General features: G+C 50.2%; 1 long non-coding RNA gene across 1 annotated transcript in view; it reads left to right on the forward strand.

The window, feature by feature from the left end:
- Window positions 1-3,970, forward strand: part of LOC140430672 (uncharacterized) — a 211,353-nt gene extending 207,383 nt beyond the window's left edge. Inside the window, exon 2 of the long non-coding RNA XR_011949498.1 lies at window positions 3,108-3,970. This is a non-coding gene — a long non-coding RNA (uncharacterized lncRNA). The remainder of the gene's footprint in view (window positions 1-3,107) is intronic.
- The last annotated feature ends 22,962 nt before the right edge of the window (window positions 3,971-26,932 follow it).

The raw sequence follows: 26,932 nt of genomic DNA on the forward strand, positions 1-26,932 counted from the left end.
TATTTAATATGACGTGAGTGTGGTAATCCACTGTAATAGGAGATGTAAGGTAGGACCTGCACTACAGGTTCGCCGGTAGCTCCTGCCTGCTGGCTCCGCCCAGGGAGAACTGTATAAATATGCATGACCTCCAGTGCCCTGATCGTGCATCAGTGAGGTTCTCTTTAATAAGGAAAAATAGTCATTTCACTTTTTACATACTCATCCACACATTTTAGGAGTTTAGGAGCCTTCAGATGAATGAAACACAGGTGAATAATATATTAGCACTTTCAACACACGTCATACTACTTTTTAATGTGGGACTATCTTTCATTTAATATTAACAGGCATGAGAAAGTCAGGTTAGAATTTCCACCTTCCCCTTTCACCAGGTCAGGCTGTGGAAGAAAATACTTTGGTTTTATTTACAAATCAGGTAAAGAAAGATTTGAAAAGCAGACGTGCCTTCAGAATTAGTCATCATGGCACAATGAGAAAAATAAAACAGCGAAGTCAATGATGGTCAAGATATATTCATCAGACTGGACAATCATTGTGATAAATCATTTTAATTCATTTGAATAAGGTGAACATGAAGATATAAGGTAACTTTGGAATATATATTTTGGGTTTGCATTGATATTCATTTTGTTCTTTTCCATCATTTGGCTAAGATTTTAAAACAGGCCTCTTAGAATCATAGAATCCCTACAGTGCAGAAAGAGGACGTTCAGCCCATCGAGTTTGCAGTGACCCTCTGAAAGAGCACTCCACCCAAGCTCACTCCCTTGCCTTATCCCAACAACCCCTTAACCTAACCTACACATCTTTTTTGGACACTAAGCAGCAATTTAGCATGGCCAATCCACCTAACCCGCACATAACATAAGAACATAGGAACTAGGAGCAGGGGTAGGCCATCTGGCCCTCGAGCCTGCTCCGCATTCAATAGGATCATGGCTGATCTTTTTGTGGACTCAGCTCCACTTACCCGCCTGCTCACTGTAACCTTTTATTTCTTTACTGTTCAAAAATCTATCTTCGCCTTAAAAATATTTAACAAGTTAACCACAACTGCTTCACTGGGCAGGGAATTCCACAGATTTACAACCCTTTGGGTGAAGAAGTTCCTCCTCAACTCAGTCCTAAATCTGCTCCCCCTTATTTTGAGGCTATGCCCCCTAGTTCTAATTTCAGCCGCCAGTGGAAACAACCTTCCAGCTTCTATCCTATCTATTCCCTTCATAATTTTGTATGTTTCTTTAAGATCCTTCCTCATTCTTCTAAATTCCAATGAGTATAGTCTCAGTCTACTCAGTCTCTCCTCATAAGCTAATCCTCTCAACGCTGGAATCAAGCTAGTGAATCTCCTCTGCACCCCGTCCGTTGCCAGTACATCATTTCTCAAGTAAGAAGACCAAAGTACACAGTACTCCAGGTGAGGCCCCACCAGCATCCTATGCAGCTGCAACATAACCTCTCTTCTTTTAATCATCATCCTTCTAGCAATGAAGGATAAAATTCCAATTGTGTTATTAATTACCTGCTGCACCTGCAAACCAACTTTTTACGATCCATGCACAAGGATACCCAAGTCCCTCTGCACAGCAGCATGCTGCAATTTTTTACCATTTAAATAATAGTCCATTTTGCTGTTATTCCTACCAAAATGGATGACCTCACATTTATCAACATTGAACTCCATCTGTCAAACCCTTGCCCACTGACTCAAAATAACTCGATCCCTCTGCAGACTTTCAGTGTCCTCTGCACACTTGGCTCTACCATTCATCTCAGTGCCATCATAGAATTTCATAGAATTTACAGTGCAGAAGGAGGCCATTCGGCCCATCGAGTCTGCACCAGCTCTTGGAAAGAGCACCGTACCCAAGGTCAACACCTCCATTCTATCCCCATAACCCAGTAACCCCACCCAACACTAAGGGCAATTTTGGACGCTAAGGGCAATTTATCATGGTCAATCCACCTAACCTGCACATCTTTGGACAGTGGAAGGAAACCGGAGCACCCGGAGGAAACCCACGCACACACAGGGAGGATGTGCAGGCTCCACACAGACAGTGACCCAAGCCGAAATCGAACTTGGGACCCTGGAGCTGTGAAGCAATTGTGCTATCCACATTGTGCTATCCACAATGCTACCGTGCTGCCCCTCATCTGCAAACTTTGACACATCGCACTTGGTCCCCAACTCCAGATCATCTATGTAAATTGTAACCAATTGCAGACCCAACACTGATCCCTGAGACACACCATTAGCCACAAAAAAACACCTATTTATCCCCACTCTTTGCTTTCTGTCAGTTAATCAATCCTCTATCCATGCTAATACATTACCCATAATGCCATGTGCCTTTATCTTATGCAGCAGCCTTTTGTGCGGCACCTTGTCATATGCCTTCTGGATATCCACATCCACCACATCCACCGATTCCTCGTTGACCACCGTGCTCGTAATGTCCTCAAAAAATTCCATTAAATTAGTCAAACATGACCTGCCTTTCATGAATACATGCTGCTTCTGCCCAATGCGACAATTTCTATACAGATGTCTCGCTATTTCTTCCTCAACAATAGATTCAAGCATTTTCCCCACTACAAAAGTTAAGCTAACTAGCCTATAGTTACCCGCCTTTTGTCTACCTCATTTTTATTTGCTTCCAATCTGTCGGAACTGCCCCAGAGTCCAGCAAATTTTGGTAAATTGCCATGAGCACATTTGCTATTTCCCCCACCACCCTAATACCCTGGGATGCATTCCATCAAGGCCAGGAGACTTGTCTACCATTAGCCCCATTAGCTTTCCCAACACTACCTCCTAAGAGATAATGATCATTTCTAGGTCCTCAACTGCCATAGCCTCCTTGCCAACAATTATTGGATGTTATTTGTATCTTCCACTGTGAAGATTGACACAAAGTACCTGTTCAATGCCTCAGCCATTTCCTCATTACCCATTATTAAGTCGCCCTTCTCGTCCTCTAAAGGATCAATGTTTACCTTAGCTACTCTTTTTTGTTTTATGTATTTGTAGAAACTTTTGCTATCTGTTTTTATATTCTGAGCCAACTTACTCTCATAATCTATGTTACCCTTCTTTATAGCTTCTTCCTTTGGGCTGTGGGAGGAAACCGGAGCATGCGGAGGAAACCCACGCAGACATGGAGAGAACATGCAAGCTCCACACAGACCGGCTGGAATTCAACCCGGTCCCTGCTGCTATGAGGCAGCAGTGCTAACCATTATGTTGTTATGCCGCCCTAAATGTGAACGTGATAGATACCATGACACTATTTTGAAGACTCGGGAACTGTCCCTGATGTCCTGGCCAATAGTCATCCCTGAACCAACAAATATCAGTAAAAACATAGCTTGTTTGGTTATCATCTCATTGCTGTTGTGGGACCTTGTGAGACGCAGACTGGTTTTGGCATTTACTAAGTTACAAGATTGCATTTTAAGAAATACATGATTGGCTTTGGGACAACCTGAGATTGTGAAAGATCCACCTTCCTTCCTCATTATTTTTTTTTTAAACTTCATCGAGGGGCCATAAATCAATGGGAAAAAGGGATATCCTTCAATCAGCTGCAATCTTTTACACATTCTACTTTCGGCAAAATAACGGAATGTGAACTATACTATTCAAACCAAACCTAAAAAAGTGTATGAAGAAAGAAAATCCTCGCGATCACTGTGATTAGGACACTTCCCTGCAACTCTGACTATGGTTCCTATAATGTAAATATAAATAGAATTCTTACCTCACAGCTGGTTTAATGCGTTTCAATGGAATGTGGAAACAGGGTGGGAAAATATATGATTAAACCATGTGCTGTCATGGTGGATAAATGTTACCTAGGATATGTTTGAATAACCAATTTGATGTGTGGGTCATCACAGCAGAAATGTCTGCTTTTTCTTAAAGTTTTTCCAAAGATTAATAAAGTTTGTAATCATTTTCCTACACTGTTTGCATTGTGGTTTGTTTAATGTTCAGTTATTGTGTTTACCTTTGTTTTGCCTGAGTTTCAGACTGTTCAGGAGTTTCAGACTGTTTAAGGTCTTCTGAAGATGAGATGCCCCTAGTGACACATGATGTCACAAGATAATTATTGAAGCGGAAAGCCATTGGTCTCCTAATAGTTCATTCATCCGGAAAGATCTAAACGTTCTGCCCCTACAGCATCAAAATGATTTGTAAATGATTTCAGAGTTTCAGGCTGGGATATTCCAGAATTGGATCAAATCCTGTCGTTCGGGCCAAGCGTGGAGCCTGTTCAGACGGCTGGCAGGGCATTGGGTTAGCAATTTGTTGATGGCTAAATATGACGCTGCGGCCAATACTGCTATCCAATTGAGACCCCCTTCCTCGAGCCCAATGAGAGGGCCAAGGGTCTCAGAAGCACCACAGCTAGTGTTAGTCAATGCTGATGGTGTAGCAAAAGGAGAGGGCACCCCAATGCCAAGGTGCCCTGAGGCGAGGAGACAGGTAGGTTTTTTGAGGGGCCCGGTGATCCAGGGAGGGAGGAGGGGGCTAGCGCAATGGTGCCCATGTAGGTTTCTCTTGGCCATGGAGCACCCCAATGAGGGGCCATCTGGGAAATCCACCAGGGTTTACCTGGATGTTTTCCCATGTGATAGAGGCCATTCCTAATACCAGTAAAACACCAGCATGGTGGGAGGGGGTTTTAATTAGGCATCCAATTGTCTTAATTAGCTACTCAACGGTCAGCCATACCGCTAAGGTTTCTGCCATTGGCAATGTGTCACAATGGCAGGAAGATATCGGGCTCCCCTTCCAAAGCCTTGTTCCACCATATTACAAATCCTTTGGCCAGTCCTCAGGCCATCTCCAATGGGCTGCAAGCATTCAACCGTTAGTTTTCAAACAAATGACCATTCCAAGTGCTGAAGAATTTATTTTTCCCTTTTTAAAATTTGGGGATGTCAAGGTGCTAGCAAGGCCAACATTTTTCAACAATCCCCGTTGATGTGATTACTGGATGGGAAAATCTCAAATTGGAACCCTGGCTCAAAAGATTGTAACTTTTACATATCTTCAGAAAATGTGGATGAATAGAGTCACAGGACTACTAATTAGCATTTAACAACAAAAAAATCTTAAACATGAAAAGTTTGACTATAACACAATACACTTTCACACTCATTTTATTTTCAGAAATGTACACAGATTTAAAGGATAACATAGGTTACAAAATATATCTTATTCTATGGTGTTTTCAGTAAACACACAGTCCCTGTAACCCAACAGGCTAACTGTGGTAAGATACACCTTACTCTAAAACCAAGAGGAAGTTTCCATGGAATCAATCTTCTGTGGATTCCACCTCAAATCCCCCCAGATAATTATTACACTGAGCGCCGACTGATCTCACGAGACTGCAGCTTCCACATGAGTATTTCCAAACTACACGCTTAAGAAGACACACCTTAGAATCCTCTTTCAAACAATGCCTTCACTGAATGGTTTTAACAAGGATCCACTTCCAAGTATTCCAACTCTCCATTCAATATTTTTATTGTCCTAAATTTAGGAGTTGACCAGTCGGTATTATGTTTCTGAATTCACGTCATTGATATAAAATAGAAACGATCCATGGTGGTCCCAAAACGGATCCCTTGGGAATTTCACTCAGTTCTTCATTCCAACCCAATGTAACATCTGTGTGTTCTATCTTTCAGCCAATTTCTTGACTACAGTCAAGACTTATTTTGAACTCCTGGTTTACCATGGCTACATTCGAAGGTGGATGGCCTCGGAGAGGGAGCAATGATATCCACTGACGGCCTTCCAAGACGTGTGGGTACCGTGGGGGCTGGGATACATCATCACCCCCAGGAATTCTATTTTGGTTTAGTTGGTTAAGTTTCATTTGACAATTTGTTTTAGTTTCAGTGCCCCACCCCTGTCATTTTTGTTTAATTTATTGATATTTTGTTCTATTTAAAAGTGTACAAAGAAAGATATCCCCATCTAGTTTTTGATCTTTTGTTTAATTGATTGATTTTTGTTTTTGTTTTCATCAAAAGAGTATAAAGAGGGATATAAGTTGGCCAGCCAGAGGTCCAGGCAGGTGACCTTGGATAAGGAGCACACTGTGTCCACCGGTACACTTCAGGCCTTCCGCGACTGGTGGGTGCCATGGGGGCTGGGTGCATCATCACCCCTTGGAATGAAATTTTGATTTAGTTAGTTAAGTTTCCTTTGACATTTTATTTTAGTTACAGTGCCTCAGCCGGGACTGTCGCCCCTTCTCATTCATTGATTTCCGTTAATAAAACAGACTGTGAAGAGAGACTTGCTCTCTACATGGGAGTCCTCCCTTTTACCATTGAGAGTTTGGCATGGAGGATGTTGCATGCAGCAGTCCCTTAGTTGTGGACTAATGAAATTAAATGAAAATCGCTTATTGTCACAAGTAGGCTTCAAATGAAGTTACTGTGAAAATCCCCTAGTCGCCACATTCCGGCGCCTGTTCGGGTAGGCTGGTACGGGACGGTTAAGTTGGTTCATAGGCTCACAGGCTGCCTTCATTTTCTGCCACCTTGAGGAGTTTCTGTTCCATGTGTACATGGGTTGTACGATGTTGCAGCTCCTTTTTAAATTTTTGAAGGGACTTGTGCCAGAGGTTTGGGCTGCACTTCAGTCTCACATTCCTGACCTTTGGCCATGCAGTGCTGAAGGGAATGGACAGGAAGGAGGACCTTGTAAACCTGTCCTTGGGCTTGGTTAAGGCGGCCATTGACATGTCGAGGCAGTGGACAGCTCAGGGGAATGTTCAACCAAACTGTAAGCTCCTCTTCCACAGCTATGTTTGCGCCCAGGTGTCCCTGGAAAGGGAGCACGCGGTGTTCATCGGTACTGTTGAAGCCTCCCGCGTCTGGTTGCAACTGCTGGGGCTGAAGTGCATCACTTGTCCTGAAAAACATATTTTTGTTCAGTTTGATGGGTTTCCTTTAGAGTTTTATTTTTGTTACAGTGCCTCTTTAATGGGCTGCTAATTTGTTTATTAGTTTCTTTGGTAATTAATTGCTTTTATGGGTACTCAAAGGAGTGTATAAAGAGAGATGTGTGGGATATTGGGCAAGGGAAAAGGCAGCAATTTATTATGTTGCATTCTGTCAATAATTCTAATACTAAGTAAAAGGTAGGCATCAGGGCCGTCATTCTCCGCCGGCGGGAGTCTCCGTTTCGCCGGCGCCCGGGGGTTTCCCGACGGCGTGGGGCTGCCCCACAATGGGAAACCCATTTGACCGGCCGGTGTTACGGAGACTCCCGCCGGCCGGTCGGGGCAGAAATGTGGCGGGGCGGGTAGGAGAATTTCGCCCCTGGTTTCCAATTTCACCAACTGGCTTCAGAAGTGAATTGACACTTATCAAACTCGGTAGATAATACTGAAAAATCAAGGAATGGACACAAACCCACTAAGCATAAAATCCAGTGTCCATTAATGATAGTCTGCAGAAGGTAAACCCTGGGTGGGATTCTCTCGGCCCATGCGACGCCGCCCCGACACTGGTCCGCCGATTCTCCGGACAGCGGAGAATCGGCACCATTGGCGCCGGCACGGTCGGCGCGCCACCTGTCTGGGGCCGCTCAAAGAGGCCCCCCCAGCAATTCTCCGCCAGGGATGGGCTGAGCGGCTGTAAAAAAATTCCGAGACTCGCCGGCGCCGTCCACATGTGGTCTTATCCGGAGGGACCTCGGCATGCATCCATCCGGGGCGGCCTGGTGGGGGGGGGGGGGGGGGGGGGGGGGGGGAGGAGGGGTCCAACCCCGGCGGGTGGCTCCGCTGTGGCCTGGCCTGTGATCAGGGCCTACCGATCGGCGGGCCGACCTCTCGAGCTGGGGGTCTATTTTGCTTCAAGCCGGCCCCTGTAGCCCTACGCCATGTTGCGTCAGGGCCGGAGCGGAGAAGGGAGCCAACACACATGCGCGCAACTGCACCGGTCGCACTGCGCATGCGCGCGTTCGCGCTGGTCGCACTGCGCATGCACAGACCCGCAGTCCCCATTTGATGCCGTGCTGGCCTACTGAGGGGCTCAGAATCGCTGCTCCTGAGGGCCTGTTGACGCCGTCGTTTACGACGGTGTCAACACTTAGCCTCAGGATCAGAGAGTCCCGCCCCTGTTCCTTGCCAGCATCTCCTTCAACATTTCAAAACAAAATTCTCAACTTTTTTGAAATGCTGATACAGGTGCAAACAAATAAGTTTAAGCTGTTGCGGGACGTTGAGGTTGTTTGTTTGTAAAGATGTTGGGCGTCATTCTCCGACCCCCCGCCGGGTCGGAGAATGGCCGTTGGCCGCCGTGAATCCCGCCCCCGCCCCCGCCGAAGTCTCCGAAGGGAGAAAAGTCGGCGGGGCGTTAATGGCGCCGCTGCCGCGGAGAATGTCACGGGTCTGCGCAAGGCAGCCAATTTTCGGCCTGCCGATATTCTCCCTTCCGGATGGGCCGAAGTCCCGTCGACGTGATGACCGTTCACGTCGACGTGAATCAAACCTCCTTTTCATCGGCGTGACCCGGTGCTCCAGGCTCACGCCGACCAGCGAGGAGGTGAGTGACGGCCTGGGGGGTTGGCTCTGGGCAGGAAATGGCGTGGCCGCAGACTGATTGCCTGAGGAGAGGTGTGTCTCGGCTTGTGTGTGTGTGCGGCGGGGGGGGGGGGGCGGTTAGAGTAGGCTGGGCTCCGGGGGAGTGCCGGGAGGGGGTCCGTGCCGGGGTGGAGGTTGGGGGTTGTGGAGGGGGTCCGTGCCGGGGTGGAGGTTGGGGGGGGGGGTCCGTGCTGGGGTGGAGGTTGGGGGGGGGTCCGTGCCGGGGTGGAGGTTGGGGGTTGGGGAGGGGGTCCGTGCCGGGGTGGAGGTTGGGGGGGGGTTCCGTGCTGGGGTGGAGGTTGGGGGTTGGGGAGGGGGTCCGTGCCGGGGTGGAGGTTGGGGAGGGGGTCCGTGCCGGGGTGGAGGTTGGGGGTTGGGGAGGGGGTCCGTGCCAGGGTGGAGGTTGGGGGGGGGGTCCGTGCTGGGGTGGAGGTTGGGGGGGGGTCCGTGCCGGGGTGGAGGTTGGGGGTTGGGGAGGGGGTCCGTGCCGGGGTGGAGGTTGGGGAGGGGGTCCGTGCCGGGGTGGAGGTTGGGGAGGGGGTCCGTGCCGGGGTGGAGGTTGGGGGTCCGTGCCGGGGTGGAGGTTGGGGGGGGGTCCGTGCTGGGGTGGAGGTTGGGGGTTGGGGAGGGGGTCCGTGCCGGGGTGGAGGTTGGGGGTTGGGGAGGGGGTCCGTGCCGGGGTGGAGGTTGGGGGGGGGTCCGTGCTGGGGTGGAGGTTGGGGGGGGGTCCGTGCCGGGGTGGAGGTTGGGGAGGGGGTCCGTGCCGAGGTGGAGGTTGGGGAGGGGGTCCGTGCCGGGGTGGAGTTTGGGGAGGGGGGCCGTGCCGGGGTGGAGGTTGGGGGGGGGTCCGTGCCGGGGTGGGTGATGGGAGGGCAAATGAGTTGGTCCACCTGGCCAGGTGCCAGCCTCCAATGCGGACCCATTGGACCCATGCGGTCCATGCCACCTGGCTGGGGGGAGGAGGGGATATGGGCAATGATGACATGTCGTCGTTCCCCTCCCCCCCACCAGGCCGTCATGTTTTCAGACCATCCAGCGATGTTGGCCGCCGTGGTGGCAGCCGCTCATGTCTATGTTGCCCTGGATGAGGAGGAGGAGGAGGAGGAGGAGGAGCGTGCCAGAGAGGCGGCGCAGGCTGCCGCAGAGGGGCAGGCGGCAGCCGCCCAGGCTGGAGGGACACCTGACCGACAGGACGAGGAGGGGGAGGAGGACGTCGCGGCCCCACGGCAACGGAGGCACCCGAGGGCGCCCCGTGTGTACCGGCCCCGGCAGTCATACCAGGACCTCACGGACCGGGAATGCAGGAGGAGACTCCGGATGAGCCGGGAAACCGTGGCACACATCTGCCACCTGCTGGCACACCTGTCACCGCGTGGCACTGGCGGGGGACACCCTCTCCCCGTGTCCATCAAGGTTACGGTGGCCCTGAACTTTTATGCAACGGGGTCATTCCAGGCACCGAGTGGGGACCTGTCCGGCATATCGCAGACATCGGTGCATCGGTGCATCCGGGCAGTGACAGATGCCCTTTATGCCATGGCGCACCGCTACATCCGCTTCCCCGTGGACCGGGCCAGCCAAGATGCCCGGGCCGTGGGCTTCTCTGCCGTTGCCGGGTTCCCCATGGTCCAGGGCGCGATCGATGGGATGCACGTCGCCGTGCGGCCACCTGCAGAGAACAGGGCCGTGTTCACTAATAGGAAGGGGACATATTCGATGAACGTACAGGTGGTCTGCGACCACCGCATGATGATCCTGCACGTCTGCGCCCGTCACCCAGGCAGTGTACACGACTCATTCGTGTTGTCGCGGTCATCCATCCCCGGCATGTACGAGGGACGCCATCCCCGGCTGAGGGGCTGGTTGCTGGGCGACAGGGGCTACCCATTGCGATCGTGGCTGATGACGCCTATACGGAGGCCACGCAATGAGGCGGAGAACCGCTACAATGATGCCCATGTAGCGACAAGGGGAGTGATTGAGAGGTGCTTTGGCGTGCTGAAGATGCGTTTCAGGTGCCTGGACCTCTCTGGGGGCGCCCTCCAGTATCGGTCAGATAGGGTCGGCTGCATCATTGTGGTGTGCTGCGTCCTGCACAACATAGCCCAGCAGAGGGGCGATGTGCCGCAGGCAGAGGAGGGCGGAGTGGAGGAGCAGCAGGAAGAGGCCCAGTCCTCCCCAGATGAGGGGGATGGGGGCAATGGTCAGGGCAGACGGGGTAGACACAGACGGGTGGCTGTCCACCGTTACCGGCTGGCCCAGCGGGCACGGGACAGACTGATAGACGCCCGCTTCACTGACTAGATGGGCGTGGGAATCGGGTAGTATGGCCACAGACCGCACACCATGACAACAGCCGACCACCCACACCCCCCACCCATCCACCCACCCAGCACCCTCACCCCCCTCCCCAACCCCACACACCCCACCCGCATGCACACCACCCCCCCACTCCCAATTGCCGATCCACCGGCGGCACAACGGGCCGGGCTCACCCAGTTGCGGGTGGACGCGTGTCTATCGCAGGCCATGGAGAATGATGACAACCCGCCTCCGATGAGCTCCTGGCTCTACATCGTTGGACTATGACTGACCCATGGCCACAGTACCACCATCCACCCGGACCATCCCTGCATGCGGCTGTGACACTGCAGCGCACGGTCCCGTCCTCTGCCCGGGGGATGTTGATGGCGGCCCAGGGGGAAGGGGGCAGACTCACCTGGGGCTGAGGTAAGACCACCCCTCACACACACACTTGCGCTCAACGTACATGACACCCCCGCACACTTTGGACAGAGCACAAAGGCAGCTTCGGTAGGTGTAACATTGACTTTAATAACCAAAGGAGTTCATGCACGTGCCCTAGCGCCTAAAACTCATCTGTGCCCTGCACCCGTGCCAACTTACTCAGTGTCTAATTGTTTGGCCTTACGGGCCCTTTGACTACGTCTACGTGGTTCCCCAGACGGTACAGCAGAACTGGAGGTGGACTCCTGTGATTCCTGCCCTCTGACACTGGATCCCTTTGGCGGCCGTTTCCTGGGGCGTCCTGGCCTAGATGGGCCAGGCTGCGGCCCGGGCGACTGGGATGGCGAGCTGCCAGCCTGTCCTGCCCGTTGCCCACCCGATGCACCTGGGACGGAAGGGGGGGAGTCCGAGGTGTCGCGGTGTACCGGGACCTCCCCTACAGAGGGAGCCGGGACGGACCACACCACCTCCTCCTCCCTCGGGGTGCCCGATGGCCCCCAGGCCTCTACATGGGTGGGGGATGCGAACGGACTGGCCATCCGATGCGCCCCCGACATCTGGCGCTGCCAGTCCTGGAGGCCCGTGCTGGTATCGACAGGGGTCTGCAGGTTTGCAGCCATGGAGCCCAGGGGGTTGTCGAACCCTGTCTGCGACAGTGCGACGCCAGCTCGCACATGGCCACTGGCGCCGATGGCCTGCTGAGACTGGGCCATGGCCTGCAGAGACTGGGCCATGGCCTGCAGAGACTGGGCTATGGCCTGCTGAGACTGGGCCATGGCCTGCTGAGACTGGGCTATGGCGTTGAGCGCCTCTGCCATCTGGCGCTGGCACTGGCTCATGGCCTCCTGTGAGAGGTCAGCCATTTCCTGGGCCACAGACGCCGCCTGCACGGAAGGCCCCAGGCCTCGCAAACCGTTCCCCATGTCTGACACCGTCGCACCCATTGCCTCCACCGCGGACGCCACCCGTGCAGTGTCAGCCTGGGTGGCACGCATGACCGGGACCACTCCCAGCTCCTGGACGCGGGTGGACTCCTCCACCTGCGACCGCAGCCGCCGCAAGCCACCCGTCACCCTATTCGCTCGTCTCCGTGTCGGTGGTTGCATCGGATCTATGTGTGGGTGTGGTAACTGCAGGAACCCGGGATCCATCTGGGCGGCAGATGTTCGCTTGGCCTGGGCTGCCCTCCGACCGCCCGGTCCCTCTGCTGCTCCTACCTCCACCTGCTGTACCGGGACGGCTGTGTTGTGCGCACCAGTCAGTGTACCAGACGCCTCATCACTAAAGTGCCCAACCGTGGTGAGTGTTTCTGCGATGGTGGAGGGTGTTGGTGACAGCAGTGGCGTTGTGTCGTGCTCTTCGTCCCACTCTGAGTCCATGGCACTTTGGGGTGGGGGTTCGTCTCCACCCATCCACTCTGAGTCACTGTCCGGTATTTCGTCTTCCCGGGTAGGGGTGTCCTGGGTAGTGCTGTCCCGGGTAGTGCTGTCCCGGGTAGTGCTGTCCCGGGTAGTGCTGTCCCGGGTAGTGGTGTCCCGGGTAGGGGTGTCCTGGGTAGTGGTGTCCCGGGTAGTGCTGTCCCGGGTAGTGCTGTCCCGGGTAGTGCTGTCCCGGGTAGTGGTGTCCTGGGTAGTGGTGTCCCGGGTAGGGGTGTCCTGGATAGTGGTGTCCTGGGTAGTGGTGTCCTGGCTCGGATGTGACGGGGGCCTGTGGCTGCCCCCCTCATCGCTGGGTGGTCGCTCCCGCACGTGACGGGGGTGTCGTCTCCCTGTTGCTCCAGGTCTCTCCGTCTCCCGTGGTCTCCGAGGGGCATCCTGCGGGCGTCGCATGCTGGAGGGTCCGGGTCTCTCCGTCTCCCGTGGTCTCCGAGGGGCATCCTGCGGGCGTCGCATGCTGGAGGGTTCGGGTCTCTCCGTCTCCCGTGGTCTCCGAGGGGCATCCTGCGGGCGTCGCATGCTGGAGGGTTCGGGTCTCTCCGTCTCCCGTGGTCTCCGAGGGGCATCCTGCGGGCGTCGCATGCTGGAGGGTTCGGGTCTCTCCGTCTCCCGTGGTCTCCGAGGGGCATCCTGCGGGCGTCGCATGCTGGAGGGTGCGGGTCTCTCCGTCTCCCGTGGTCTCCGAGGGGCATCCTGCGGGCGTCGCATGCTGGAGGGTTTCAGGTCTCTCCGTCTCCCGTGGTCTCCGAGGGGCATCCTGCGGGCGTCGCATGCTGGAGGGTGCGGGTCTCTCCGTCTCCCGTGGTCTCCGAGGGGCATCCTGCGGGCGGTCTGCATCTGCGGGGATGGGTGCCTGGACGTTTGGTCCTGCGATACACAATGAAGCATGCATGGTTAGACATCAGGCAGTGATCAGGTGATACGGGAGAGGGGGATATAGGGGAGGGGGGATATGGGGACGGGCTGTTGGTGGCTCACTTGCTCGTGGGGCCCCGACCTCTGCATCAACAACCTCCCGGTCCTCAGTCCGCCAGCCAGTTCCAGGGCCCTTTCCTCGTGTACGGTCAGTGGCCTCTCATCAGCGGGCCCTCCTCCAGTCCTCACATGCTCCCTATTGTTGTGTGCGCGCTTCTCCTGGGGGGGGGGGGGGGTGGTGGCAGGGGTAAAAGGCAACAGTGTTAGGCAGGTATATGAATGCACACCATCGGTTGCGCGTGCATTGCAGAGGTTAAGGTTAGGGCTGGATTCACTTGGGGATATGGGGGATATGGGGGAGGGGGGGATATGGGGGAGGGGGGATATGGGGGATATGGGGGAGGGGGGATATGGGGGATATGGGGGAGGGGGGAATATGGGGGATATGGTGGAGGGGGGATATGGGGGATATGGGGGAGGGGGGATATGGGGGAGGGGGGATATGGGGGAGGGGGGATATGGGGGATATGGGGGAGGGGGGAATATGGGGGATATGGTGGAGGGGGATATGGGGGGTATGGGGGAGGGGGGATATGGGGGATATGGGGGAGGGGGGGATATGGGGGAGGGGGGATATGGGGGATATGGGGGAGGGGGGATATGTGGGAGGGGGGATATGGGGAGGGGGGATATGGGGAATATGGGGGAGGGGGGATATGGGGGAGGGGGGAATATGGGGGATATGGGGAAGGGGGGATATGGGGGAGGGGGGAATATGGGGGATATGGGGGAGGGGGGATATGGGGGATATGGGGGAGGGGGGATATGGGGGATATAGGGAGGGGGGATATGTGGGAGGGGGGATATGGGGGAGGGGGGATATGGGGAATATGGGGGAGGGGGGATATGGGGGATATGGGGGAGGGGGGATATGGGGGAGGGGGGAATATGGGGGATATGGGGGAGGGGGGATATGGGGGATATGGGGGAGGGGGGATATGGGGAAGGGGGATATGGGGGATATGGGGGACGGGGGATATGGGGGAGGGGGGGATATGGGGGAGGGGGGATATGGGGGATATGGGGGAGGGGGGGGATATGGGGGAGGGGGGATATGGGGGAGGGGGGGATTTGGGGGAGAGGGGATATGGGGGACGCTCACCCTGCCTGCTCTGACAAGGTCGTTCACCTTCTTGTGGCACTGGGTGCCTGTCCGTGGTGTTAGGGCCACAGCGGTGACGGCCTCTGCCACCTCCCTCCACAGACGCCGGCTGTGGCGTGGGGCAACTCTGCGGCCGTGCCCGGGATACAGGGCGTCCCTCCTCTGCTCCACCGCATCCAGGAGCGCCTCCACATCGCGTGACTCGAACCTCGGGGCTGAGCGACGGCCAGCCATCAAGTCGGGTGTTGCGGTCGGCTGTTCCGGTCGGGTGGGGGGGAGCTGCGCGGCCTTATGAGCCGTCACGCCATGCAGCGCGTATGACGCTGCACGGCGTGAACCACTGCGCAAGCGCGGATCCCGTTACGTCGCTGCTAGCCCATTTCGGGCCGCAGACTATCGGCCCATTTTTATGACGTGACGCAAGTGGGATTTGCGCCGTTTTTTGCGCCGATCGGCGGAGTTTCCGCCGATAACGGAGAATTTCGCCCGTTATGTTATTTTCAGGTCTGTTAGAAACTCCACCTTAATTATCCCAATACCAACAAGATTATGTTTAATGTCCAAAGTTTATTGTGGCATATAGGTCCTGAATTATGGTAAAATTCTGTTTCACATTCAAAACCTGGTCAAGTTGAAACTTGACAATTCTTCAGTTTTCATTTCGCTCATCACCTCAGGCAGGTAATGTTGGCACTAACTGTACATTGTATACCCTTCAATTATGTGCCCACACCCATTTCTACCCGGAGGCAAAATTTCATCATCTCCATCCATGCAGTCAGATTACTTTAATAAATTTGTGCTTGCCACTGACACTGACAGGAAGTTTATCAGGATATTAATTTTTTTCTATACTTTTCTAAGGGATTTGCAACTTTGAAATTGTTCTAATCCTCAGTATAAAAGCTCATTAATTTACAATATGTATATCTGTACAGAAAGAGAACAATGACAATAGAAACAGAAAAATCTAAATGTTTCTTCACATACATTCATCCATGCTGTTATGGACAGGAGGGGTGGGATTAACTTAAACTCCTCACCACCTGCCCACAAACCGAAAGGCGTTATTGATTCGCTTCCCTCTTTATAAGTGGTGCTGTATCTCCCAACCTTTCAGTTTTGGTGTGATTCAATTTTGTATCAATTTTCTATCAATAACCCCACAGAAAACTCAAGAAGGAATGAACTCAAAGGGTTAGTTTATTTACGCACACTCGAATCACAGGAGGGTAGCAATGTTTCCGCCTTTATATTCAGAATATGCAGTAAGAGGGATAGAGAAAATAAATGCTTACAGTGCATAGACTGCAGAGGAATGAAAGATTGTTTCACATGAGCCCAGAATCCAGAATCAAAGTTCAATGAAGTATACCTTCATGGAAGTCAGTGGGTTGAAAACCAATGCTGTATAATTAACTTTTCCGGTACTGTTGACTACACGTGATGTGACAGGCAAGCAGACATGAAGCACACTTGTAGGTAATGATACAGAAGTTCCAGTAGAAACAGTGTAGATAGGGACAGGTATTCAATTTGGACAGATCTCCTTTTCTGTGATGCTGATAGTTAGATGATAAAATGGCAGACTGAAACTATAATTCCACAAGGCAATATTACTGGTTTCATAAACTAGAGGTCCATGCCACATGACACCCACCTCTCCACATTGTCTTCATCAAGGGGTACGTATGTCTTTGTCAAGGGGCACGTATTCCTTTTCTGAGATCCTAGATTGTTCAATGTTCCAACCATTAAGAATTGAAAGGAAGATTGCAGAGCCCTTTGTCCTAGCAGATGAGTAGACTCTGATTGATCAACCTGGGTAATGAAATGCAGAATTCTCTCTTTGAATTTGGGCTTTGCAGCCGACAGGGAGGTCGTTATTGTCTCTTCAGAGGTAACGAGGTGCATATCTCTACAATACTGCCAGTTAGCTCCTTTTGTACAAGGGTTGTAAACAGCCATTTTCAAAGGTCTTTGTCCAATTTTAAATTTTTAGAAATAGCCATGAGGATATTTATGTATATATACGGTGTGCGGTCGTAGGCCTCTGACAATGCATTAAGGACATTCGTTGATGTTTCTGTTGTTTTGTAGGTATGGCACACTACAATAAATATGGGCCGGGATTCTCCAAAATCCCGGCGAAGTGCTGATGCCGGTGTAAAAACCTGAGCGCTCCACGCTGGCGTCAACGGGTCCAAAAGTGTGTCTATTCTGCGCAATGGAAGGGGCCAGCATGGGCATCACGGGAAGCGTGATGGCGCAGCCCAGACCGGCGTCACAGGCGCGTGCAGTGTAATCGACACTGCACTGCATCACAGTCAAATACGCGCCACTCTCACACACACAGGCTGACGCTGCAGATGGCCACCCGCCGCATAGCGCCAAGTTTCCAGGACCAGGATATCGAATCGCTCCTGGACACCGTGGAGCATAGGAGGGAGGCTCTGTACCCCGGACACGGCCACATGACCGCAGCCAACACCGCCCGCCGTATGTGGAAGGAGGTGGGCGAAGCAGTCAGCGCCGTAGTGATTACACCCAGGACAGGCAACCAGTGCCGCAAAAAGCTAAATGACCGAGTCAGGGCAGCCAGGGTGAGTACCCAGCACTGTGCCCATAGCACCAATCCCCAATCCCCCACACATGTGGCACTGACCCCCTCTGCAGGGGATGGTACAACCCCAGCTGTGATCCACATGGCTGCGCCCACCCATGCCAGCCGCATCGGCAGGATGGCCTGTCAACCTATGCCAACATAGACCCAACCGCTGGGCTGCATGTATCTGTCCACCTAACACTGTTGAGCTTTTTGTGCCCCCCCCACCCCCCCCCCCCCTCCCCAGGAGAAGTGCGCCCATAACTACTGTGAGAGGAACAGGACTGGAGGGGATCCACCTGAATTGCGGCCCCTCACCATCATGAACAAAGGGCAGTGGACATTGCAGGCGGACCCGAGGACCGGGAGGTTGCCCATGCCGAGATCGGGGGAGTGCCACCAAGTGAGACCTCCCCTGCCGGGCCCTCAACCACTCCCCCCGCCCCCACTCTGCTGGGTGTTACATGTAGTAGCATTGTTTATGCATCTATAATGACTTCCTCTGGCTGTTATTTCTTGTGAAAGTCTAATATGATACATTCACAATGTGCTTACACAAAGTAAAGCGACACAACAAAATTAAACTCTACTCAATAGCTAGGGGCAAGGGCACATCTATGTGGGCATCACGGTAGCACAGTGGTTAGCACAGTTTTAAAAAAAAACATTTTTTTAATTGAAAACAAATTTGTAACATTTACAGAGAGAAAAAAGGCCCTATGCAAAGAGCCTTAAGATAGTGAAAATGAACAGTGGGAAAGAATAAACATGTTAATAAGGCACTTCCCCTGTCAGCTCTGTTTGCCCATGCCACACGTGTTCAACTAAACTAACGTGGCTCTAACCCACCCCCCCACGACCTCCCCTGCCCCCGAGACCTGACCTGCCAGGTCAACCCTCCGCTTGGCCCTAGCCCATCCCTCCTCCTACTCTCCCTGGTGCCCCCTGACCTACGCTAGCTACGCTGACCCCTGCCCTTGGCGCCTGTCTGTCTCCCGCCCTCCCCCACACACCAAAGACCCATTAACCTGATTGTATCTCATCGTGCCCTTTCAAGTCCCTTAACCAGCCCATAGCCCACCCCCCTTATCAGAGGCCCCGATCTCCTGCCAAAAGATACCAAGTGCAGTGCCCCTTTTGCAGGCCCCCCGGTTGCAAGCTCCCAAATACACCCTACACAATGCGCCCTCCAGCCCCCGTTCTCTGTCCCGGATTAAAACAATCTTGGATAAAACATTACAGTACAGGATAGTTTAACAAACCGCCGCCACACAGAGAGCCCAGAGTCCTTTAGTTCAAGTCCAGCTTCTTCTTTTAATAAAAGTCCACCCCTAGTCAGAGCAAGTTTGGTTACCAGACCGCCACCACTGTACAGCACTGAAAAAACGAAGTGCCCATTAGTTCAAGTCCAGTTTCTTATCTTTAATGAAAGTCCAAACCTGTTCTGGTGTCTCAAAGTAGTAGTGGAGTTCCTCAAACGTTACCCAAAGCTTTGCAGGATACAGCACTCCAAACCTCACCTCCTTTTTGTAGAGGGCTGCCTTTATCTTGACGAATCCTGCACGCCTCTTGGCCAGCTCCGTTCCCAAGTCCTAGTAAATGCGCACTTCACAGTTCTCCCATCTGCTACTCCTCTCCGCCTTGGCCCATCGCAGCACACATTCCCTGTCAGCAAGCCGGTGAAAGCAGACCACCAAGGCCCTCGGTCGGTCGTCCGTCCTGGGCTTCCTTGCGGGGGCTCTATGCGCCCCATCCAACTCCAGGGGTCGAGGGAAGGCCTCTGGTCCCATCAGCGCCTCGAGCATACCTTTCACGTATGCACCCACATCCGATCCCTCGCAGCCCTCGGGGAGGCCAACAACCCTCAAATACTGCCTCCCGGCCCTGTTCCCCAGCTCTTTAAGCTGCTCCTGCATCCTCCTCTGGCGGGCGTTCAGCTCCTCCACCTCGTGATCCAGCTCCGTTACCGTGTCTGCCTGGCTGGAGAGCTTCACCTCAACCTCCCTGAGTGCCTTCTCTTGGACCGTCTCGACCATTCGGTCCATTACCGCTCTCATTAGGTCCAGCGTGTCCCTCTTCAGTTCAGCGAAGCAATTCCTGAAGAACTCCATCTGTTGCTCCCTTGGCCAGTGAGCCTCCGCTCCCTGGTCCCTGCCGTCCGCCATGCTTCTCCTCCCGGTCTGGGGTCCCCGCTGCTCCCGCTTCGATCCTTGCCGCTCCACTCGACCACTTCTGGTCCAGCTGTCCACACCCCGGGGGGGAAAGCCTCTTTCCTATCGTCTCCTCCACCGATTCAGGTCGGCAGGTTCCGAAAAAGTCAGTTGGAAAAGGTCCGTTTGCCCATCGCGGGCGGGAGCAATCCGACCTGCGACCTGCTTCCTCGAGGGCGCTACCGGAAGTCCCTCAGTGGTTAGCACAGTTGCTTTGCTGCTCCCGGCTCGGGTCACTGTCTGTGCAGAGTCTGCACGTTCTCCCCGTGTCTGCGTGGGTTTCCTCCGGGTGCTCCGATTTCCTCCCACAGTCCAAAGATATGCAGGTTGGGTGGATTGGCAATGATAAATTGGACATTCTGAATTCTCCCTCAGTGTACCTGAAAAGGCACCAGAATGTGGTGACTTGGGGCTTTTCACAGTAACATCATTGCAGTGTTAATGTAAGCCTACTTTTGGCAATAAGGGGGCACGGTAGCATAGTGGTTAACACAGTTGCTTCACAGCTCCAGGATTCATGTTCGATTCCCGGCTTGGGTCACTGTCTGTGCGGAGTTGGCACGTTCTCCCCGTGTCTGCGTGGGTTTCCTCCGGGTGCTCCGGTTTCCTCCCACAATCCAAAAATGTGCAGGTTAGGTGGATTGGCCATGATAAATTGCCCTTAGTGTCCAAAAAGATTGGGTTGGGTGGGGTTACTGGGTTACAGGGATAGGATGGGAGTGTGGGCTTGGGTGGGGTGCTCTTTCCAAGGGCTGGTGCAGACTCGATGGGCCGAATAGCCTCCTTCTGAACTGTAAATTCTACGATCTATGATAATTTATTCATTTTTAAAAAAATTTAGAGTACCCAATTATCTTTTTACCAATCAAGGGGCAATTTAATGTGGCCGATCCACCTACTCTGCACATCTTTGGGTTGTGGGGGTGAAACCCACGCAGACACGGGGGAGAATATGCAAACTCCACACAGACGGTGACCCGGGGCCGGGATCGAACCCTGGTCCTCAGCGCCTAGCCAGCAGTGCTAACCACTGGACCACCGTGCTGCCCATGATCTATGATAATAAAGATTATTAGTATTAATAATAAGTCTTCAATGTAATGTTTCAATGTTGTCAAAAAATGTTTGTACTTTGAATGGTGAGCATTCAAGTGGTTAACATTTGAACTACAACTGAAACAAGTGTAACAAACTGGCATAGAATCATTTGGATTAATAGGTGTAGCTGCTAGAAAAGGCAAACTTATGACCCTGGACAATTTTAAACATGTAGGAATAAAACTGTGTGGTACAGGAGTGTTGTTTGAGTGAAAAGGAATGCATTTGATGAGCTGTCTCCTAATTATTGCTTAAGACTCCAGGTGTGCTTTAATTGTTACAAACCTAGGAAATGGCATTTGTAGGACAATATGGGGGTGAAATTGGTCTTGGGTAGCGGTAAATCGATATTCCATTTGTGTTCAATGGAAAAGATAATCTGGCAGGTTATAAAATGGGCTGCTGATTGACGATCGTCCATTTCACACAATCAGACAAGATTACTATCACCCACAGTGTTTCCATGGTGTGCAAACGCTGTGTTGTATCCTATCCTCCTTTTTGGTCCTCCCTAAATGTGGCACATGATTGTTGAGCCATGTTATCACAGTGGAGCCTAGTGGTCAATGTTAATTTTAACATTTAGGGGGAACATCAGTTTCTGACACCTTAGAATGATGTGCCGTCACTTTTACCACCGATAAGGACAAGGGCAGCAGATGCGTGGGAATACCACACTCTGCAGGTTCTCCTCCAAGTCGGTCACCATCCCGACTTGGAACTAATTTGCCATTCTTTCACTGTCGCTGGGTCACGATCCTGGAATTCCCTCCCTGACAGCACTGTGGGTGTACAGACACTAAGCATGTTGCAAGGGTTCAGGATGATAGCTCACCACCATCTACTCAAGAGCAAATAGCGATGGACAATAAATGCTGGCATTGTCAGTGTGCCCACATTGTATGAACAAATAATAAAAAAAACCTACAGAGAAACGTTGAGTGAGCAGTTCTCTTGTCAACCCTAAAACTCAACAAACCAACTGTCCCTTTTGTCACAGTTCAAATCTGTGACTGTTCTGGGACCAGAAAATTGACCCGCTTAACATTCCTGCATCACGTAAAACTACATGATCCTGGTGTCTAGAAATAATTTATGTGCAACTGGCAGAAAGGTGACATGTTTAAATGTGTTAATTTAGTGCCATTAAATAGGACTTTGACACATTAAATCTATTTGCATTTCCCTTACTGAATCACCTATGTGCGATGAGTCAATGCAAGAGTAAATGCACAGAGAGGAAATAAAATCCAGCACCTAAAGCAAGGCATCGGTGAGGGTGCCACATCTGGGGCGAAATCTCCTACCCGCCCCGCCACATTTCTGCCCCGACCCGCCGGCGGGAGTCTCCGTAACACCGGCCGGTCAATGGGGTTTCCCATTGCGGAGCAGCTCCACGCCGTCAGGAAACCCCTGGGTGCCGGCAAAATGGAGACTCCCGCCGGCGGAGAATGACGCCCCAGGTTTGGAACCCTGCTGATGTTACCTGCAAGAGTGTGTCAAAACCCTGAAGGATCAGGTGAAACACTCACTGGTCCTTAGTGGTGTATTTTGTTTGGAATAATATGAGGAACAATATAGAACCTAGAGAGGAACCAGTCCAGCTGTATTATAACAAATTAATAAAGAATATTTATTAAAGCAAAAAAAAGAACAAAAACACATGACCAAAAGATTAATATATACTATGACACTTAAATATATTAATAACTAAACACAGAGTGTTATCTGAAATTAATTCTTGTCCCCAAAATATACCCACATTCCCTTTTTCCAAGCAACCTCGAATTTTAATAACAGTACAGATCAAATCCAGTTAATATTTACCACACAATATCACTTTGGTGACCAAGTCTAGGAAAACTTCTCTTCCTGCTTCAGTGAAGATATAAACTTGCATATTTTAGAGGAGAATATCTGTAATCAGCCATGGCTCTAAATGTTAGATGGGACAGGCCTCCATGGCCCAGATCATAGATGGAAGTGGCCTGTCGGAATGTTGGATGGAGAACTAGCATCCTTCCCAAATGAGGGTGCTTGCTGTTATACTGTATAATTTCTTTGATATTCCACTCTGTGGATTTGGCTGTCTACATCTCTCAAATTACTTGCCTTTAGAAGTTAGCATTTGTACAGCCGCACTGATCTCCAGTAAACAATGTTTCTTTTTTTAATAGATTTTAGAGTATCCAATTATTTTTTTCCAATTAAGGGATAATTTAGCGTGGCCAATCCATCTAACTGGCACATCTTTGGGTTGTGGGGGTGAAACTAGAGGAGAATTAGGGGCTGGTTTAGCACAGTGGACTAAACAGCTGGCTTGTAATGCAGAACAAGGCCAGCAGCGCGAGTTCAATTCCCGTACCGCCTTCCCCAAACAGGCACCGGAATGTGGCGACTAGGGGCTTTTCACAGTAACTTCATTGAAGCCTACTTGTGACAATAAGCGATTTTTATGTGCAAACTCCACATGGACAGTGACCCAGAGCCGGGATCGAACCTAAGTCCTCAGCACCATAGGCAGCAGTGCTAACCACTGTGCTACCGTGCCGCCCCTGTAAACAATGTTTCTGATATGGCCTTTCGCACCTCATTGTCAATAGATGTCTGTTAATCTTGTTACTGGGCAAATCGCATCTCATGATTCCTCTGAACACCTGCTGGTCTTGTTACTTTTCTGTTATTTTGTCTTCATGTCAAGTTTACTGTTAACCTCATTAATTTCCCAAGTTCCTAACAGAATCAAAAATAATGAATTCAGGGGGGAACAATATTTGAACTCAACATGACATTATTGCATTATTGACTGAACGTTGAGAGATTAGTACAAGAAAAGAGTGTACATTGTTATAATCAACATTAACACATTTAAGAAATTGGGAAAGAAGGAAATTTGGATTAGGAGAATAGCTCAAGGTGTGAAGGTTCGAGAGAAAAGTATGACATCCGCTGGTATACAGAAGGATAATGAAGCTTATTCCAAAATAACAGAAGAGAGAATGGGAAGAATGGAAAAAGGGTTTTAAACATTGTAAGCGATTGAAAAAGAAAAGGAGAAATTTGAAGATAAAAAACAAAGCGAGGTGCATTCAAATACAAATTAGGGAAAACAAGTCAATTGAAAAAATGAATCAGCACTCAAATTGAATTATGCTCTTTGACAGGGCATGACAGTACAAGCTCCAACAGAATTCCTATATTTCTTTGTGACAAAGTGTGAATATTTGCATCCTTTTATTGGCAGCTCTGCATTGCTTTACTTTGTGAGAACCAATTTCTGCCAAACCCACTTCTAAATCAACTCTTAGAAGGTGTGATGACTTAAAATTATTGACACTCCAGTTCTCCTGAAAAGAATGCATGAGATTGCAATAAATAAAGCAAATACAACATTAGATGCAATGGAAAAAAAAACCATGCAGTATAAATCTAATAGTAATTTTTTACCTGGCAGGGAGGTTGATGTGAATTGCAGAGCTAAAATAACTTGAATTAATTCAGTTCATGGGCTATTTACAAAATGTTGGATCAATTTGGCTGCTTTGCTTTTAGTTATATGTTCATGTCTAACACCCATTTTGTGTAAGAATGGACCATTCTCTTGCCCTATCTCATGTTTTTCAACAGTTGTGCATGGTCGCTGTAATACAAACAGGAACTGTGTGTAGTACAGTAATATAAACAAAGAAAGAAGAGCCACTAAACAACTGTAGACTCTTTTGTTTACATTGAAAACATTAGTCACATTGATAAATTAATTTATTTAATTAAGATTTAAATTAAGAAATCCCACAACTTCAAATGATTACCTGGTCCATCCATCTAGTTCCACATTTTTTGCTCATTCCCCATGAGCTCATTCCCTTTAAGCTATTTATATTGAAAATAGTGATTTTTGAATCACTAATTATCACTTATTTTGCCTATTTGTTTTGTAGACATTCCTGAGGATATGGGTACTAGATTTTTTCAAAGTGGGTAAACAGATGTGCTTGAGAGGCACCTGAATAAGGAGATCAATGCGAACTCCATTGTTTGTTGCTGTTGTACAGCACCAGAACACTGAAAAGGTTTGGTTTTGGAGGGGACACTTAATGCCAATAATGTATTTGACAGAGTAGATGCTGAACGGATGTCTCCTCTTGTGGGAGAGTCTAGGACCAGAGGGCATTATTTCAGAGTAAGGGGGCATCCATTTAAGACAGATGAGGAGTAATTTCTTCTCTCACAGGGTAGTGAATTTGTGGAAATCTTTACTGCAAAGAGCTGGGTCATTAAGTATGTTCAAGACTGAGATAGACAGAATTTTAATCAGTGAAGGAATCAAGAGTTATGAGGATAAGGCAGGAAAGCAAAGTTGAGGATTATCAGATCAATCATAATCTCGTTGAATAGCGGAGCAGGTTCGATAGGCCAAATGGCTTACTTCTGCTCCCATGTCTTATGATCTTATGGTCTTATGGATTGGTCAATGTACTGACTTTGACCTACTTCCAAGATCAATCTGCCATGGTGCAGGGGGATTTCTTTCCAAGTTTGGCTCTTTCTTAAACTAAGTCACTATCCAGGCCAGTGGCAAATTGTGAGGATCTATTTGCACACAAGTTAGGTAGCAAACAGGTTGTGCAATGTGAACAGAAAAGGCATCGACTAATTAGTTTGCTGGGAGGAAGTGGATTACTCGTTGTTTTAAATAAAAGCAAAATATTGCGAATGCTGGAATCTGAAACAAAAACAGAAAATGCTGGAAAATATCAGCAGGTCTGGCAGCATGTGTGGAGAGAGAAAATAGAGTTCACTCTTCGAGTCTGAATGACCCTACTTCAGAGCAGAGGAAGATTCTGAAAAACAGTTATACGGACTCAAAATGTTTTCTTCTGTCCACTGATGCTGCCAGACATGCTGGGATTTTCCAGCATTTTCTGATTTTGTTCCTCAGTGTATTTCTTGGATAATGGGAATGCAGCACACATGTACAATTCACACTGCATTCCTGAAGGAGTTGGGGGGTGGGGGATAACAATGAATAATCAACTTGCCTCAGCTGTATACTGCTCATGCTGGAACATAGAATTCTCTTTGAGGCAATTGTTCATATTTCTATCTACAAGAAAGGGATTCAGGTCCACCTGTGAATTACTAAGGAATATGATGATACGGGAAGCTCTAAAACTTCACGTGGTTCTTTGGAGGCAGAGGGAAAACTCAGACAGTAAGGGTCAGAATTTCACTCTTATAAGGAAACATTCCTCAACATGAGGCAGGAGAACTTTCACTTTCTTTAAAAGATTTTCAGGATTTTCAAAACTGGACAGTCTTCATCGTGGATTTTCTATCAAGAATGTTTATTCTAGTTCCTGGAGCCATGTAAGGTTATTCTGGACAAGAAAGAGGTTAGGTTGCCCACTGGTAGCACCCACATCTTTGAATGTTGTTCATAACATCATGAGGGACGGCACTGGCCATTTTTTATATAATACGGACTTTTTTAATGCATTTAGATGATTCTGCAGAGGTCAGAATTTATTATCCATTCCTAATTGACCTTGAGAAGTTGGTAATGAGCTACCTTCTTGCATCGCTGCAGTTCATGTAATGAAGGTGTGCCTTCAGTGCTCTTAGTTTGATGACCTTTAATCCGGAAGCAGTACAGCAAGGAAAATGTGTAATTTATTTATATGTCTGTGGAATCTGTATCGTTCGTAAGAATGGTTGAAAATAAAACTTAAGACTGAAAGGGGCTGGTTTAGCACAGTGGGCTAAGACAGCTGGCTTGTAATGCAGAATAAGACCAGCAGTGCGAGTTCAATTTCCGTTCCAGCCTCCCCGAACAGGCGCCGGAATGTGGCAACTAGGGGCTTTTCACAGTCGCTTCATTGACATTGTGACAATAAGCTATTATTATTATCTAAACAACAATTGTAAATGGATCAATTGTAATTTTCCTGGATAATAAGAAATACTCATCCATGTGACCTGGTGACACTTGACCTGGAAGCAACATGAATAGGTAGGAGATTAAGAAAAATGCCATGTGGATGGCTGTCACAAAGGAGAGCAACAAGCAAAGGATCTGGAGGGCAGATGCAACCCATACACAGCTGCAGACTCAATAAAAAGCAAAGAGACAGAAAAAG

Source organism: Scyliorhinus torazame, chromosome 10 (assembly GCF_047496885.1).
Source record: "Scyliorhinus torazame isolate Kashiwa2021f chromosome 10, sScyTor2.1, whole genome shotgun sequence".
In the NCBI taxonomy this organism is placed as follows: domain Eukaryota; kingdom Metazoa; phylum Chordata; class Chondrichthyes; order Carcharhiniformes; family Scyliorhinidae; genus Scyliorhinus; species Scyliorhinus torazame.